Consider the following 6,007-nt stretch of genomic DNA (forward strand, 5'->3'; position numbering starts at 1 on the left):
GGGGGGGGTAAATGAGTGGTCTGGCTCGTTCATCGGCAGGTGGCTACAGCGTGCGTGCCCCACGCCCACGGTCACAATGCACCCACCCTCTTACAGTACAGGAAGCACGCTCCCGGATATGCGTTCTTGAATCGGAGACAGGTGGGTGCTTGCACTTTGCCTCCAGGAGATTACAGCGCCCAGAGGTCATTGGTTTTGCAAAGACGCCATATACAGGTCTCCAGGCAATGATTAATACAGGGAAACAGAGCTCTGGGTGCACAAACGCAAATAATGTTATTTATTCATCAAAGCAAAGAAACACGCCACCGAGCCGCAAATTCGGGGACCTGTTTCAGGTTATGGTTGGAACCTTTAAACATTAAAAGGAGGGCGGGTGGGGGGGGGGCAGCAGTACGCACAAACGTTTTTAAAATTCCAGAGCTCGGAGCAAAGACAAGGCACAATCACATGTATGGAGGGTCATGTTAAGTAGAGAATATCTAGCTGGCATGATAGCTCAGTGGGTTGAGACACTCACTGCAGAAATGTATGTGGCACAGTCGAATACAAATCAGTTGTTTGTGCCATGATCATTAAATTGGCAAATGCCCAGGGATGCGTTAGTAACCCGCTGGGCACACGCATGTCTCAATTGGAAGACTCATCCTTTCACCCTTCTAGTTGGATAATATTAACATCTACCAAGTGAGCAGCAGCTCGTGAGTCATGAGCTCAGGCTTTCATCGTTCTGGCGTTATTAAAATGGGCACCAATAGGTTGGATAGTAATAACACCCATCACTCGAGTCTCGGGGGGAGAACCTACTATTTTTAAATTGAACTTGGCTGTGCGACTCTGCCCTTTATGACAATAAATTAAGCACCACCTGAGTTCCTCGTGGAGCCTCCATCATCAGCATTAATCTGCCGGTAATAGGTTTGAATGAATCCCGTTCAGACACCTCAGCCTTTCACATTTCGTGAGGTTGATAAAATGGGCACCCACTGAGCCGGGTGATGTGATCACCTACATTTTAAAAGCTCGATGTGCATTTCCGTTCGTGGGTGTGCTGAATGGGTCACTGTGCTGCAAGGTGTCACTCTTCGTCAAATACCGAAGGTGATCCCAAACAGAGGAAAATCTGACCCCGGCAGCAGACCAAGCGCACAGATAATGATAATGAAATATGATTTACATGTATTGAATAACTGAGTGTCATTGGCTTACACATTGGGCAGCAAAAGAGGGCGCAGGCAGTCCAAGTATACGGTTCATTTACATTACAGCCATGTTGCATGGAATGACGTTAATAGCAGGGGTCTGCAAACTTGCACCCCTCCTCCCCCCGTAAGGGACCACGGGAGTTGTAGCCCAAAACATCTGGAGAGCAGCAGCTTGCACACCTCTGAGGTATAGTGTACGAACATATACTAGGGGACAAGGGCTGGAGGACAGAACAGTATTTTTTTCTGCGAGAGCCATGGGCAAATATTTTCCATTCAACTAAAATCCTTTCATTCGGACCCACATTACATTTCATATCCATTTTCACACACCTTCTAAAAGTCGGCAATGGAGGTGAAGTGCCACAGTGCTGTGCCTTTTACAGACCTTACATGACACTTCACAATAACCTGCCCCTGGTCATGCAGCGGACTTTCAGGGAACGCCTCTGCACCGTTTTACAAATAGAACATGGTCCCCTTGCCCCCCTCCAGAAACGATTACACTGGCGTTGCCTACGGCACAAAGTAACCAGGCGTCACACCCGGTCCGTCGGGTCGCATCAGGCACGCCAGGACAGCCTCCTATAGGAAAGGAGCCCTCTGCCCGGCCACGTACAAACAAGAGTGGGAAAATCCAACACCCCCCCTCCCCCCCGTTCTCCCTCTGCTGCTGAGTGTCCAAAACGAAGCAGTCCCGCCTGCTCTGCCAGAAAGAGGGGGGTGGGGCAGTGGCGTCGTCAGGAATCAAATGGGGGAGGGGCACAGAGGGGGGCCAAAGACTAAAGTAGGGGGACACCTGCCTATTAAAGTAAATGTGTGACGTCACAAGCACGCCTGCAGATAAGCATTTGTGCACACCAACTACCAACCCCAATTGCACCTCCCCTCCCATCAGAATGTAGGCCAGCCAAACCATTAAGTCATTAATGACCCATCATTGAGAGTTTGGCACGCATAGAGTGCAGTGAGTAGCCCATCTGACGTTGGGAGCCCCAGGATTTCATAGGAGGGGCCCAGGCCCCCCCCCAGAGACGCCACTGGTTGGTTGGCGGGGGAGACTCATCCTGTATGATTAGACTCCACTAAACTGATGGCCATGCCCTTATCCACACACCCTCAGCGTTTTAAAACGTGCTCTGAAGTGACTGCGAGGCAGCAAGAGCACTTCACTAAAAATGTTAAGAGAGAAACCGATATTGCAAATGCACTTATATGCCATTGACTGCCGCTCAGCCCCATTTGTTGGGGTGGTCTACTACATGTGTGTAACCGAGAGCAGACATGTCTCCTCGCTGTTGCCCCTCGCCCAATCCCCTGGAAGGGGGTGGAGGGCATGGACATCCACAGGGATAGCAGTAAACCCGCGGTGCTTCCACTACATCCGAAGCATGCCTGCCTTCAGGTGTGTGTTGCCCGCCTTCACAACGTGCTGTCTCTAAAACCAGTCTTCCTTCCCACCCATGCCAGTGGGACTGTGGCACTTTCGGGTCAGCTCTAGCGACAGCCAATGCGGCTTGCAATCTGTGGGCACAGGGAGCAGCCCAGCCATGTCCCTTTCCACACTCCGGGTTGAGCAACACTGAAGGTGCAACTGAATTGCCCATGTAGCGGCAGAGAAGTGGTGGCACAGACAGTTTTACCTTCCAGTGGCAGAGAGACGCCGTCTCTTGCTGTGAACAGAAGGGGCACGCAGCATTTCCTTGGCTGCGGAACTTATGGGATGTTCCTATTGGCACAGTACTTTCAGAATTGGATTGCTCCTTACTGTGCCCCAAAGGCAGTGGCACAGATTGGGTATTTGCCCCATTGTGCTAATACTTTAAACCCAAAGCAAGGAAATTCCATCAACGCCACTAAATTAGCGGCACAAGTGGAATTTCCCTCATCATGCCACAGAACGAGAGGCAGTGGCTGACTTTGCCTAGTTGTGGCAGGGTAGCAAAAGTTAGAATGTGGGATTTTCCTTGCTGTGGCACGGTTGGAATCCCCCTGTTGGGGATTAGAAGGAGTGCCTCACATGGAATTCCTCTCGCTTAGTTAGAGAAATAGAGGCACGTATGAAATTCCAGTTCTTGAGGAATGGAAGCAGTTGCTTGGATGGAATTCCCCTCATGAGGAATAGAAGCAGTGCCACGGATGGAAGCCTCCTTACTTAGGAAAAGAAATAGTAGCACAGATGGAATTCCGCTTGCTTCCTTACAGAAAGAGGCACGGATGAAATCCCAGTTCTTGTGGAATGGAAACAGTGCCACAGATGGAATTCCGCTTGCTGAGAAAAAATCAATTAAAAAAAAATGAATATAAAAAAAATATATATCACAGATGGAATTCCCACTGTTGGGGATTAGAAGCAGTACCTCACATGGAATTCGTCTTGCTTAGTTATGGAAATAGTGGCACAGATGGAATTCCAGTTCTTGAGGAATGGAAGCAGTTGCTTAGCTGGAATTCCCTTATGAGGAATAGAAGCAGTGCCACAGATGGAAATGTGGTATTCCATTTGTTGGGAAATAAGTGGCACATGTGGATTTCCCCTTGTTGAGGAATAGACATACTGGCACTGGCACAGATTAAATGTCGCTTGTGCAACAAAAGTGGTGTCACGGTTGGAATTTCCTATGCTGTGGCACAAAAGTAGTCACGCAGTTGGAATGCTACTTGTTCAGGGACACAAGTAGCTTGACATGTGCGATTTCCCGAGTTATGATTCACGGGCGGTGGCACAGAATGGCAAAGAGACATGTGTTGTCCCGAGGACTGTTTAGAGGGACCCGCACATTCGTTTCTGTTCTCCTGTGTGCCACCAGGAGGAACATTCTAGCTTCTGTGCAACCGAGCTAACCATACTGTGACTTTCGTAGGAGAGAGATTCTCCCTCCTTGCTACCCACGCAGCAGCAGTATGAATGTTCTTGCGTGATTTTCACCCTATATGGCCTTTCTGCAAAAGTTCAGACTAAGGCTTTAAGTAGGCAAGGGCAAAGCCCCCAGCAGTCGCCAAAATGTTATATCGAGTACCCCCCACCCCCCAATTTCCAATTAGAAAAAAAATGAATGGCTGGGGCACCAAAAAGTAGGATAGCAGTGCCCCTGCTTCACCTTTTCTTTCTGAATCAGAAGCACCAAGCCCTTGTGCATGCATTTGGCCAGGTTAAAGGGCTACCCGTGGACTTTGGCCTCTCTGATAAAGAAACAAAGCGACACATCTCCTTTTTGTTTCTTAACAGGCTGGTGCCAGGCTTGGACTGGCCAATAGTGCAATGCCCGAACCAAAAACACAAAATGCTAGTGTGGGACCATTTTTTGGGTCAAAGTGAGCCACTATCTTGGCCCATGTGGGCCAGTTTGATAAGTTAATTCACCATGTGGCTAGTTTTTTGACCAGTGTTACTCAATAAATACTCTTTGAAATGCACAATTTGCATCTCACGTTATCAAAAACCTGCCTCTTGAGTACTACTCAATCTGTCACAATAGGAATGATACAGAGCTCAAGTCTAGGATACAGGCGGGGGACAGAGTCCACCCACTTTTTTCAGACTGTGGTTGTGTGCGTGTTCATTTTATGAAAGGCAAATGCCATTCGGCCTGTGATATTTAATGTGTTTATGCAAAGCCAAAGTAATGAAATGTACATATTTCACCTTTGTATGCTAATTTCTGGCGACGTCACATCCCATTGCGCTTGTTGACTTGACCCATGAATTGCGATTTGCAACTGTGGGACACTTGGTGCCTGAGACAATGTTATGCCCCATGCAGACCAGGAGTACCCCAGCAGGCTGGTTGCCCGAGGGGGTCGGAGCTTAAGATTAAATGGTATTGATGACCGTCAGCCGGGTTGCCAGAATTTGAACTTTTACATTTGGAGGTTGAAGTGGGGCAACATACTACATCGAGTGCTTAATTCACTGAGCTACCTAACCGGCAGTACTACTTCTAGGGCTTACTGCAGCGCACACATGCTTTCTTCAAAGATCGTGGCACTCCACTTGTAAACACGTCACACCTAGAGGGAATGTAGAGCTCTGCCAGATTCATTCCGTCTCCCAAACTCCGCCGCCCCTGCTGAGTTTTGCGTTTGTACCGTTTCCCGGTTATGTCGTGTTCGTACTAACTAGTCTGGCGCTGTGCACGGCGCCCACAATTCAGCGCCAGGGCCTTTTGAATCTCGCGCTCTTGGTGATGCATGGGATCGCTTGATGGACAGGCGATGGGGAGCGGGCACTCTAGGAAGAGCGCGCCCACGTGGTCTGGGCCAGCCCGGGAACCGGCGACACCCAGGGCAACTGCCCGCGCTCCACATTTCGCCTCCTCAATGAATACTACTCTTATGACTGGGAGAGATAGCGGCGCTATCATAGTGCTACTCGTCAGACAGGGAGTTGGCCCCAGTTAATTAATTTACAACTTCCCAAGAACACTTCCAGCGCAGATAAGAGCATCATTCATGGCTGGACGCGCCTTGTATGTCACACCACTAGACAAATCAAGCCTAGCTCATTACATTATAAGCGTCAGCCTGACATCTGGTGGCCACCTTTGGAACTACGTGTGCCACAAGAAGTTCAGAAAAAGCAGACAGGTACGACGAGGTTTATCGACTGTGCCTGGAACATCCCAAAACATTTCTCAATTACTTAACATAACAAAACTCGCTCAACCATATTATTTCGAGAGCAAAAGACAACCGACATACACGGAAAGCTCTAGAGTACGCAAAATAAAAAAACAAAAGCCTAAGAAACGTAGCCTCTGTGCTCTGCATATCCCTCTCAAACACCTGGCAAGACATCCCAA

General features: G+C 48.9%; 1 protein-coding gene across 2 annotated transcripts in view; it reads right to left on the bottom strand.

Annotated features, from left to right (window-relative positions):
• Positions 1-6,007, bottom strand: part of LOC138504305 (dual oxidase 2-like) — a 134,478-nt gene that overhangs the window by 128,236 nt on the left and 235 nt on the right. The window lies entirely within an intron of this gene.

Source organism: Ambystoma mexicanum, chromosome 11 (genome assembly GCF_040938575.1).
Source record: "Ambystoma mexicanum isolate Mex_15411 chromosome 11, UKY_AmexF1_1, whole genome shotgun sequence".
Classification (NCBI taxonomy): Eukaryota; Metazoa; Chordata; class Amphibia; order Caudata; family Ambystomatidae; genus Ambystoma; species Ambystoma mexicanum.